Source organism: Alligator sinensis, unplaced genomic scaffold (genome assembly GCF_000455745.1).
Source record: "Alligator sinensis unplaced genomic scaffold, ASM45574v1 scaffold22_1, whole genome shotgun sequence".
Lineage (NCBI taxonomy): Eukaryota > Metazoa > Chordata > Crocodylia > Alligatoridae > Alligator > Alligator sinensis.
This window is the reverse complement of record NW_005843258.1, coordinates 54596-67428: the sequence shown is the minus strand read 5'-3', so window position 1 is coordinate 67428 and position 12833 is coordinate 54596. Positions and strand designations below refer to the sequence as shown.

Genomic DNA, 12833 nt, shown 5'->3' with positions numbered 1-12833 from the left:
CCTGCTGAATCAGGAGCATAAAATACAGAAAACATTAAAAATGATATAGTCTTAAGTACTGAAATGTACTAGTATCCATTTGCTCCTTCTTTCACAAATGCAGTAAAAAGAGCTGAAAAGTACAACTTCCCTGTGGAGCCCACAGTGAAGGATTTGCAGTGTCTGCAAATTTGTCTAGAATTTGCATTGCAGTGTGGTACCTTTACTTTTCAGTTGCCACCCCTGTAACAGAAACCTGTGCTTTGTTGCTTGACCTCCTGTCCTTTCCCTCACAAATTGTTCTAAAAAAGGCCTACTGTTCAAAAGATTGTCAAGAACTGCAGTTTTAATTTTCAGCTTGCATCTCTAAGCCTTTTTGTTACATTTGCAGTCCTCCATTCTTACTTGTGACTTTTAGGTTGTGTAACAGATACCCAATCCCAGTCATCGTAACAAAACCCTAACAAAATCAGGTTTTCTTTTTTTAAATTGCCATTATGTTTAAATTTCATTTGAATCGATTCATGTTTAAAATAGAACATAAAACATACTAGAGAGAATTTACTGGGGATAAAATCCTGGCCCATGGCGATGGAGTGCTATACTTCTGGAGCATGAACACCATATAATTGCCCAACACCGGCAAGCACATATGGGTAGTTGTAAATAAGCATGAAAAAATATAATAGCAACAGCATAGATGCATATATGGTAGAAATAAATATACTGGACCACATCTTGGGGCCCTGGGCATTTTACGGGTGATTATGTAGTTAAGCAATAGGTCAGAAAAAGATTGCCAGATATTTTTGTGTGCGAGCAATTTAATCAATATATTTGATTTTATTTTCTCTCTCCTTAAATTCATCAGTAGCTGCCTGAATAGAGATTCCTATTTCACAATAGAGTTGCTATGCTTGAACAGTTACAGCAGTTTAAATTCACAGCCTGCCTTATTCCAGAGTAGCTTCCCCACGTAGCCAAGTCCTCATGGTACTGCTGCCTGTATGATGATTCAGGTGCAGAACAACCCAACATTCTTCATATTTTGAAAGATCTGCTTTTGGATGGTAACTTATTTTTTACCACAGCCAAAGACCAGTGATAAGTCTAAGTCATAGGGTGTTGGTTATAGCCGTGTTGGTCTAAGGCCATAGGCAAGCAAGGTTCTTTGGGTAGATGTGATATATTTTATTGGACCAACTAAATAGTTGTGCCCAAAAGCTTGCAAAGAACATTTTTTACAAGATAAGGAGATAGCAGGATGTCAGCAGGCATATGGACTCTCAGTACACATGCACTCTGTATGGGTGATAGAGAGAAACAGAACAACAACCTGTATGCAGGTGACAAAAACAACATGTATAGAGCTAGGTAAGTGTCATTTAGGCATGTACTGGACAACAGATTTTCCATTTTAGGATTCTTAAGCTTGGAAAAGAAATAACTGGGGAAGGGGTATGAGAGAGAATCTATGAAATTATGAACAGAGTGATAAAATGAATAGGTAACTATTACCAGTCTTTATTGTATTTCATGAAATAAGAATTAGGGAGCACCTGATGAAATTAGCAAGCAGCAGGTTCAAACAAACAGAAGGATGTACATATGGAACTCATTGTTACAAGACATTAGGGAAGACAATAGTATAACTTCCCACAGCTCAACAGACATCAAACGGGGGACAGCCTTGTCATTGCAAAAGATGCTTAGCTTGTCAACACATCTCCACAATCAACACCTCCACAATGTACCCACCAGAATCCATGGATCCTACATATGCCTTTCCTAAAATGTGATTTATCTGATCCAGTGCACCAAATGCCCTCAAGGCAACTATGTTGGTTGAACTAAACAGCAACTACACACAAAACTGAACTCTCTTAGAAAAACTATAAAGGACAGAATTGTTGGTTTTAGCCATAGACAGACAAAGTTCTTAGGATAGATGTAATATCTTTTATTACACCAACTACATCGTCTGAAAAATGTTTTTTGCAAGCTTTCAAGCACAGCCCCTTCTTCATGCAAAGGAAGACTCTGCTGGTGTTATCAGATGCATACACATGTCAGCAGGAGCATATGTTTCACAGAACAGCTACTCCCTTTCTGCCCTTAACTATCCTCATTCTCAAGGGAAGTCTACCAAACACCTTTAAAAGGTGAGTTTGGGAACAAAAATGTATAAAGTGCTTGGAATCTAGAAACCAAGGACTGAACATCAATATTGATTATATGACACACTGTAATCTGATTCCTGAAATTTTTTGTACACATTACAGGTGATAATGACCCTCCTTTTTGATAGGTCTTGATCTAGTAATCAAGCTTCTTTTCTTTTCATTCGCTGGGAATGTCTCCCCTTTCCATTTTCATAGCTCTACCCACTGTTCTTAACAATCATTGTGCTTGCTTCCCTCCTCAGGCCTGATGAACACCTTGCATTCAAAAGCTTATCTAACTTTATCCCAACCATGCAGTTGGTCCAATAAAATATATCACCCCACCCCACCCCCCCAAATCCTTGCATTGTGTTTAATTTTCAAGGCCATTTTCCCTACTGACATTCAAGGGATGGCAGCAGTTTCACTGTCAAATATGGAAGTGAACATTGATATAATTTTCTAAGAATGTAAGAACAAAATTGGTATTAAGATTACAAGATTTATGGGCCTGAGAAGATGCCTTTTTCATCTACTAGAATGTGTATCTGGATCAGACGACCTCCATTCAGTCACAAGCCTGCAATAAGATCAGTCAGCACGAAATGGCTACACTTAATCACAAGAAATGCTGGTTAAAAAACTTTCAACTGTTTTTCGTCCGAAAAAAGCTGTTTCAAGTAAACTTAAGATCTTCATGAAACTGCATCAATTTCAAAGAGAACTTCCTCAAGGAAAATTTTTGAAGATGTTCATTGTTTCCCTCTCTGGAAAGCTTCCATTTCAGAGCATTTTGAAAATTAAGTTTGTAATATTTGTCTTAAATTTTGTTTCCTTTCTCGTTCCCTTATTTATTATTTTTACATTATTTCCGGACCTATCAGTAGAAGTAATAGTATGGACTATTGTACTAAGACTGAATGTCACAATAATATAACAGTCAAATTATTCGGGGCAGAGGTGGTGTGGGTGCTGTGGTGTACTTTTGGCAGTCCAGAGGTTGCAAGTCTGAGGCCAAGTGGTTTTGGCTTGACTCTTTCAGGTTCAAATGAATCTGAGTTCTGCTAAATACTTTGTTCCAAAGGTACAAGACAAGAAAGAAAAGTCAAATTCTCTATTTATATTTTAATTGGTGTTTTAAAATCGTTAAGGGCTGATAGTACTGACTGAAATATATCTTGTTTTGCAGGTCAAGGTTTCTTTTATTTGTGGTGTTATGAAAAAGTTCTTGGATAAGTTCTCATTCCCTCCAACTCAAAATGAAAATAAATGTCAAAATGTTGGAGTTTCCCACAAAACAGAAATTCTGAGCTTTAAGTCACTGCAGTTACAGATTCCAACCAAGAATATTTTATTATTTCTATCTAGTGGAGATGGGACACATGAACTGGCCATACTAAAGAGAATATAGTGAAGGCCAGTCATTTTCTCATATAAGTCTCTGTAATTAGAGTTGACACCTTTTGGAAAAGAAATGTGTCTCCTGGATAGAAGCAATGCTTGTATTCAAAAGGAAAGAAAGAGTTACCAAAATAAGACATCTGTCCATTTCACCTTGTTGGCAAGTGCTCCCAGAAATGATTGATAGCTCATGTTCAGCATTAAAATTAGGATCTGCCAGTGCTCTAAATTTGTCTACAGTCCATACATCCAGATTAAATTTTCAGGACCGTTTCTGCAGTCAGTGAAGTAATATGAGGCTCAGTGCACTGACAGGAATAGCAAAATCACTTCTCTAAACTAAATTTGCTTAACTAAATTAAATGTATTGCACCACTAAGGAGACCAAGCTGGCAGCCACCACAAAATAGAAAGAGGTAAAAAAAAATCTAATCTTGGATGTCTTGAGGAACGACAGGATTTAAAGAAACAGAACAGAGCAGAAAGCCTTTGCAATATTCTGTGCAATGACTTTGTACAATCCCTGGCTATAACATGCTCTGGATTTCCTTTTGCAAGGGGAGTGGGTAGGGATAACACTGAGAAGGATCAGTACTTGATGGAAATAGAAAGCAGCTTTTAAATGTTTAACTGTGCAGGAGAAGAGAGAGAGTGCACTTCAGTTTTTCTTGTCTAATAAGCCTGAGAAACATGGAATGACTGAAAAACACACGGGAGAAATGTTCAATAATTACATATGACTACAGATTCCTTAGTAATTATTTTAAGGGTGAGATTCTTCTGTTACATGGGTTAGAATATAAATTAAATCCATTAAAAATGATTTGTGTTACTTCAGTCTTGTACCAGTATAAGTTTGCCTCCAAAATACCATTGACCCCAATATGTCACTATGTTGTTTGATCTCATAATAATGCTATAATTTACCTAAGAAAAAAAAAATGCTCCTCATGTCTACCCTGACCTGGTTTGAACCTCCAGGAATTCCCAGAGGAAGAGTAGTTCCAAAAGATCATCACACATTATCTCTGTAGCTTTTCTCTGATTTGGGAGGAGGGTCTGTCTCTCCACATGGCAAGAGAAAAGGTTTCTGTCCTCTGTTGGTCCCAAGGCCCAAGCAGTTCCTATGAGTAAGATCAGCATCCAGTTTTGGGCCCTCCACTACAGAAAGGATATGGACAAATTGGAGAGAGTCCAGTGGAGGGCGATGAAAATGGTTAGGGGAGCTTGGGGACATGAGATCTAAGGAGAGGCTGAGTGAATTGGGCTTATTTAGTCTGGAGAAGAGAAGATGGGGGACTCAATAGCAGCCTTTAAGTACCTGAAGGGGGGTCCAAAGGCCACGGAGCTGGACTGTTCTCAGTGGTGGCAGGTGACAGAACAAGGAACAATGGTCTCAAGTTGTAGCAAGGGAAGTTTAGGTTAGGTATTAGGAAATTTTTGCAGTAGAAGGTTACCCAGGGAGGTTGTGGAATCCCATCCTTAAAGGTTTTTAAGGCCTAGGTAGACACAGCCCTGGCTGGGATGATATAGTTGGAGATGGTCCTGTTGTGAGTAAGGGTTGAACTAGGTGACCTCCTGTGGTCCCTTTCAACCCTAATCTTCTAGGATTCTGTTTGTGCCCTAGGGCTCATTATTTTTCCTTACCTATTCCTCAGCAGTCTAGCAGCTGAAACTATGCACTTCCAATTACTGAAGCCCAAGAATCCCTTATGGGAGGGTTCCCAGCCACAGGAAGCCAAAGGAAAGTCATGCAGCCTCTAGCTGTATTAACAACACCCCAAAACCTTCTGGGATCTGTTGTCAGAGTCAAATGATGCACATTTACCTTTTCTGAAGCTTTCTCTTACTCCCAGCCTGTTTTCTGCTTTGTCTCAGATCAGCTACTTTCCTTGTAACCTGAACTGCAGGGTAAAAGAGAAGAAACCTCAATACAAATTTGTAATGTTCTGACTGTCAGTAGAGGCTTTCCAGGAAGGTCTCCTCCAGATTATTAACAATAGGGTAGTCAGCAATTTTAGACCTGGATGAAGGTGGGGAAAAAAACCCTATTCACAACACATTTATTTGGAAAAATACTGTAAAATTTGTATCTTCACCCATTCCGATTAAATCATGGGGGAATATGGAAATATTTCAATACTATCATAGGTATAACATAATGTTGGCAATTTTAATAAAGTTTGACACACAGCTGTGGTCATTACAAGGGCATTTATTACAATGAAGCCAATCTGTAGTTGTAGTTGCTGGTGGCCATAAAATTGCCAGGAAGTTTGGCCTTTCCAGTAGGACATCAATGCAGAATTTATTACAAGTCAGCACCATGCCTCCTGTATTAGAACAATACAGGGGAAAAACGTACATGTGTATCTTTAAATTAAGGGGATTACTATAATGAGGCATGTGGTTCTTTAACGTACAGATTGCAAACACTGCACTGTATCATTTTAATCCCCATAAGTAAATGCTCCCTTCTAGCTTCCTCTCTAATATTAGTTAGTCTGCTGTTTGCTGTTATTTCATATAAAGAGAACAAATCCAAGGACAAAATGTGGAGAAGCAATTTTATTTTGCACATACTTTGTCAGGCTCCATCCCCAGAATTGATACAGTTGGGGCGAAAGAGTAAGGAGATGTCATATGGCTAAATCACATGCTTTAACATCTCAACTTCAGCAAAACACAACACAACTTCAGGCAGACCCAGAAATTCATATTGAAATGGTGAAGAAACTGAGAACATCCAAAGCAAAGAAGAACAACATCAGTCAGTCAGGGGTACATGCCTAGGAGCAATCCAAATCTGCAAAAGAAAGAAAATTGAAAAGTTACATTTTATTATGCGTGTACAAAAGAGATCTTCTTTTCCTGAAGGTGGCCAAACTTGTAGCAGTTGCTTATAAGTACCCCCACCTCCACCCCCACAGGAACTGGATACTTTTAAAAGCACAACTTTTTAAAGTAATTTCTCAGGATGATACCTAAAGCTTATTAGAGTTTTGTCACCTGGAGTCTTGTGAAGTTTAGATTACTGCTAACCTTTTTGCTCAGGATACTTTACTACCTCAGGTTTTTCTGTATTGAACTACAGATGATTCCCTTCTTAGTTGATAAAAAGGCTTCTTCAGAATAGATAAAATCTCACCCAGTTTTGACAGTATTTACTTCCAGAAATCATTTTTGCACAAATGACAGATTTACAATACTTGTTACCACAAACATCTATGTTATTTGTTAATACTATTCCAGAAAAAATATTCCCTGCACTAAACATGTAGTTGCTGAGCAACAAAAAACTCATTTACTAGTGGCCTTTTTCCATTAAGCAAATGGTAACTAAGTATTTAGCTTTCCCCCTCCCCCCCCATCAGATTAATGCATTTGATACACAGTAATTATGATAAACTAGTATCTGGACTTCAACAATTTGCAATCAGTAAATAGCTTTCTTGCCATTTTATTTTGTTTAGCCAACTCAGATTAATACAGAAGACCAAGCTGCAATTCTTAAGTATTAACAATAAATAACTCAACCAAATTAACAAGGAAATGCCCTCCTTGCCACTACCCTTCTTAGACGATGTACAGACATTCAGTTTCCCCTGAAAGATTTGCTACTTTCTGAGGAGAAACCTTGAATGTACAGATGTTCAGAATTATTTTTTTCCCAGAGCAAAAATGGCTGGTCAAGGAGAAAACTAACCTGGGAAAAATCAGAGTTAAATTACTCCCAGGAGAGTTTCTCCTTGGAAAGCCAATATCTATATATGTTCTCTTCTGAAAGAAGCCACAGCAGAGTCATTCAGCATCCCAGGGTGCTTTGTTTCCCATCCTTCCTCTCCCCCCACAATCCAGAGACTGTGTGTCATTCAAGCTGGACTCTTCTATCCTAGCCAAGCAGGGATCAGAGCCCTCCTCCTTCAGAAACCCACATTATGCTGCAAAGTAACACAAGCTGACTCTGAGCAGTCCAGGTCAGGTAATTGGGGCTGCCCTGTGCATTGCTGCCATCTGTCTCTGGGCAGACTGAGAGAGCTTGGAGAGTACAGTGAGATGTGTACACAGAGGCTCGCCGGCTGCACAACATCAGTACTGCAAGCTCTCTGCTCTTCAGGGGCTCAAGATTTGAATGTCTGTTCAGGCATCTGTGGGTAAGTTCTTCTATCAGAAAAACAAATCCGGAAATTTTTCCCAGGTCATTTGAACATGCGCACACATACACAATATTGTTTCTTTACCATTGCTTTGTATTAATCTGAAAAAAATGGAAGACAAGATTGATTTTTAGAGATAGTAAAAATAGACTTCTTTTCCTTGGCAAATTATTTCAGCAGAAAAGTTTTAAGTAATCTTAAAACTGTTGGAATGTGTTGTTACAAAACTGAACCACCATTCAACTTTGTAAAAACTTCTTGTAAGGTTGTCCAGATGGTACAGAAGCAGTTAACTTCCGAAGCTTACTGAATGAGCAAAATAAATAAATAAATAAATAAATAATGGCTTTCCTACTGCAAAGGAATCTTCCTGCATCAAACCTTGGACCTATAAGGAGGAGCTTTGACTCCCAAAATGGCATGTTTTTGTGTAATTTTTTATATTGGTTATTTTGAATGTCTATTAATGGTGATAGCAGTACTCACAGGTGTGTCTCCAAGCGCGTCCAGGCTAGCTTTCATTCCTTGCTTTTACTCCAGTCGCATTCACACACCTGTTGATTCTTGAAGGATATAGATTCTGCATACCAAGATTCTGCTGCTTATTCATACTTCAGGCTCCATTCTTTTACCTTAATTTTGAACCTGTAATGCTTTCCAAAAAAACCCCAAACAAACTAGAAAGCTTGAAAGCAGCAAGTTTCCTTCAGCATTCCTCTTGAGTTTTCCTCCTTAAAATATGGATTTTCTTTTTGCTATAATTAAGAGACACTATAAAACCAATTAATTGCATACAGTCTTCAAACCTCTTTCTGTTTCCTGCTTCGGTTTATCTCTCACCACACTTTCTACCTTTGATAACACTCTCATCTGGTTTTTCTTATGGTCACTCAAAGGCTCTTAAAGTTGTATGGTGTTCTATTATGTTAGTACATTTTATATCATTTTCTTCTAGAACTACTCACTGCAAATTTCTTCAGTGAATCTATTAGAATTAGTAGAGCATAGAAACATTGAGGAAATGTCCTGCATCATCAAGTCCAGTTTCTTGCTATTTCAGAGAAATGTCACATAATTGCTTTAACAACTAATCAGGCTCTGTAATCAGGATTAGTTAGGTTTAATACTAGGGCTGTCAATCGTAGTTAACACGTGCTATTAATGCATTAATTGGTTCTTGCGTTAATTTTTTTAATGTGTTACGTGGTTTTGGAGCCTGCACTCAGGCTCTGCTCTATCACCTCCAGGCTGCCCATCAGAGCAGCGGTGGCAATGCAGAAGGCTGCAGGGCAGCCTGGGCGTGGGCTCTGAGTGGTTGCAGTTGTGGGGGGGCAGCACAGACACAGACACACATGAGCAGCCACAGTCTGCATGTGGCCAAGAATGCAGCCCAGCTGCATGTAGAGCAGCGTTTGCTGGTAAGTCTGTGGAGGGGTGGGGTATGGGGGGAGGGAACAGGTGGGGGGCAGATCAAGGCCCCCATGGTGAGGGAGGATGTGGGGCGGGGGAAGTAGCAGGTGCTGGGGTGAATGGAACCCCAAGGCTGGGGCAGGTCATGGGACGAAGCTGTGGGCGTCTCATCCAGGGGCGAGCGGGGCGGGGGCATGGTACCTCACCACTGTGCACACCCCTGGGGAAGGCATGGGGGACATGTGCCTCCCAGATTTGTGCGCAGGGCTGAGATGGACTGCCCACTGGAGGCTGGGGCTCTGTGCCCTGCTGCCTTTGCCCCAGGAACCACACAATGCCATGCTGTGCCTCCCACTGCCAGGCAGGCAGGAGACGCGGTGCAGTCAATGTGCAGCTCCCAAGGCAAAGGCAGCAGGGCTCAGAGCCACAGTCCACATCTGGCAGCCTGCCCTCACCCCGTGCACAGATTCAGGGGCACATGACCCCCATGCCTCCCCAGGGGTGTGTGCAGTGGAGGGAATTGCCGCCCTGCATGCCTGTGGACAAGACACCTGCAGCTCCACTGAACAACCCACCCTGGCCCCAGGGTTCCATTCACCTCAGCACCTGTCCCTGCCCTACTCCCTCCCTCACTGTGGCAGCCTCATTCTGGCCCCTCCACCCTTTCTCTCTCCCCCTGCCCCTCCCCCTCCACAGACTTACTATCAGGATGCTGTCTCTGTGTATCTTTCTGTGTGTCTATGTGTGTCTGTGTCTGTTTGTCTGTCTGTCTGTCTGTCTGTCTATGTGTGTCTGTATGTGTGTCTGTGTGTGTGTCTGCCTCTCACTCCCAAGCCTCAGTGCCCCCAGCCCTACTGCTGCCCCTTACTCCTGACACACAGTACCCTGCATCCTGCCAGGGTATGCAGGGTTCCCCTCTCCCTGGGCTGCAAACCCCCCACACACACCCACAGCCTCCCAAACTTTCACAGACCCCCCCCCAATGCACAACCCACACCCATCCCCCAACCATACAAAATACCTGCATAATTTTGCATAACGTTGAGTTTTTCTGTGCATGATTTTGAGTTTTTAGTTGTGCGAATAAAATCACAATTAATTGTGACTAATATTTTTAATCAGGGTGACTAATATGTTTAATCATTTGACAGCCCTATTTAATATCCATGCTACTCCTGTTGGAAGGCTGTTATGGAATCTTACTGCTTTGATGGTTAGAAGATTTCTTCTGATTTCCAGTATTTATCACCAGCCTATACCAATTCATTACTGTATCAATGTTGTCCTTAGGTTAAATCCTTCTTTCCTCTCCATTACTGTTTACTCTTAGGATACGTTTATAGAGACCAATCATATCCACTCTCAACCTTTGTTCTCTTAGGTTAAACAAACAAAGTTCTTTTAATATCTTCTCACATAATAGACACTTCATTCTATTCATTCTGAGCATCTCTACACCTCTGCCAGTTTAAATTCATTTTTCTGGAATGTGGGAGAATAGAATTGCTTGGTAAAGTGGCATTAATGTTTGCCAGTCTGTATTGGAAGTACCTCTCCTGATACTAATCAGGATCACAGTTGCCCTTTTCATAACCACAGCACACTGATGACTCATACTCATCCAAACGATCAGCTAGTAAACTCAGGTCTTTCTTCTCCTCATCCTTTTTCAGCTGGTGAGCTCACAACTTATAACAGAAATTCTTACTAGTCCCTAAGTGAATTGCTTGCACTTTGTACTCTTAACCTTATCCCTTTTCTATTTGTGCATTCCTCACCTCACACCGGAAATCTATCAAAGACAGAAATACCCAAATACCGGTGGGGGCACATTTCTCACAGGAGGGCCACTCTCCCTCCAATCTCTCAGTCCTGATCCTCAAGGGAAACTTACACAACAGTTCCCAGAGATGATCCTATGAGCTCCATTTCATCAACCTCCTGGATACTAGAGATCATGGACTAAACATAGACATTGGATTTTTGATACATTATAATCTGCCTGGCAACTGACTCCCCAGCCCAGCCTCTGGCTTCTTTACTTTTCATTCCATCCAGGAAGAGCACGCACCAACTGCTGAAACTTTCTTAGCCTGATGAAGGGTTTTTGAACCCGAAAGCTTGCTTAATAACTTTTCTCCAACTATTTGGGTTGGTCTAATAAAAGATATCAAATTCACCCAAGGAACCTTGTCTGCCTATGTCCTTAGACCAACACGGCTTCAACCGAAACCCCTTCCTCACTTCTATACACTCTTCATGATATCCCAGTCCATCTCAGTATTGGTGCCTCCCAGTCCTGTGTCAGCAGCACATTTCATTAACACAACCCCTGTTCCAAAGTTATTAATGCAAATATTAAATAAGATCAGTCCCCAAATCTTGTCTTGAAACACTCAACTGCTAATGTCACTCTGATCTAATAGCCATCTTTCCTTTTGCCAATTCCGTACCCACTTTACATCTTCTGCATCTTAATTAATAATTTCCTGGGTGGTGTGTGGCAGAGTACCTTCAGTGCCTGCCACTTTAAGGCTAAGAACAGGCATCAGGGCAGTTGGCAGGTATGGGTTATCCCTAATGAGGCTAGCACATGACCCCAAGAGGGTCCTGCAATTGGCGGGGGGGGTGCAGCCTCAATTTTAACCCAGGCCCTCAGAGCTGGGGCAACAGTCTGCTGCCAGCAGCCACCACCATCTGAACAGCTGCTCAGGAACACCTTGGAGGTAAGGGCAGGAGCTGTGGGGATGGCAGGAGGCTCCTGATCCTGAGTATGACATAAAACTGCACCCTGCTGGGGAAGGATGGTCTGGTGGGGCTTCTCGTGGTGGTGCAGTCTCCCAGAAATGCCAGGCCAGTTGTTTCCCCAGTGAAAGGCAGGTAGGGGCATCTTAAGACCCCACCCCTCACACCCTGGTGGATTACCCTGAGGTAGGGACAGGCATGGGGCCAGGCACAACTAGAGAGAGGCACCTGAGCCTATAGGGTGAAAGACCCCAATATTAAGGGGTCCAGGGATGTTAAGGAGAGGCACCTGAGCCCCATAGTGTGAAAGACCCCAGTGGCCCAAGTGAGGGGGCAGAGAGGATCAGTTTAATGATGGGTCTGACAGACAGTGGCCCCAGTGAGGGGACAGAAGTATGTGGAGGCCTACATAGAGTAGGGTGTGCAATGGCAACCCAAAGTGCTGTGCATGAAAGAGGCCACCAGCTGAGTTCAGCTCTGGCATAAGGCCATGGGTCATGTAGAGTAGGTTCTGTGAGAGGATGGCCTAAAGTGCTGCATGTACCCTGGCTGGAAAGCAAATAGGGAAGCCTGAAGTGCTGGATAAAGTAGAGCTCAAGGGGGACCTGAAATGCTACATGGAGTAAGGCAGGTTGATAGTGGCCTGGGAAGGGGTCAGTATGTGAGAGGCCTGGTGAGAGCGGGTGGGGTGCAAGAGGCCTTATAGATTCATAGATTCATAGATGTTAGGGTCGGAAGGGACCTCAATAGATCATAGAGTCCGACCCCCTCCATAGGCAGGAAACAGTGCTGGGTCTAGATGACCCCAGCTAGATGGTTATCTAACCTCCTCTTGAAGACCCCCAGGGTAGGGGAGAGCACCACCTCCCTTGGGAGCCCGTTCCAGACCTTGGCCGCTCGAACTGTGAAGAAGTTCTTCCTAATGTCCAATCTAAATCTGCTCTCTGCTAGCTTGTGGCCATTATTTCTTGTAACCCCC

The 12833-nt window shown here is 42.1% G+C and overlaps 1 long non-coding RNA gene across 2 annotated transcripts in view; it reads left to right on the top strand.

Annotated features, from left to right (window-relative positions):
* Window positions 1-2819, top strand: part of LOC102373781 — a 12473-nt gene extending 9654 nt beyond the window's left edge. For both annotated transcript variants that reach the window (XR_001359146.2, XR_001359145.2), the window contains one exon: window positions 2681-2819. This is a non-coding gene — a long non-coding RNA (uncharacterized LOC102373781). The remainder of the gene's footprint in view (window positions 1-2680) is intronic.
* The last annotated feature ends 10014 nt before the right edge of the window (window positions 2820-12833 follow it).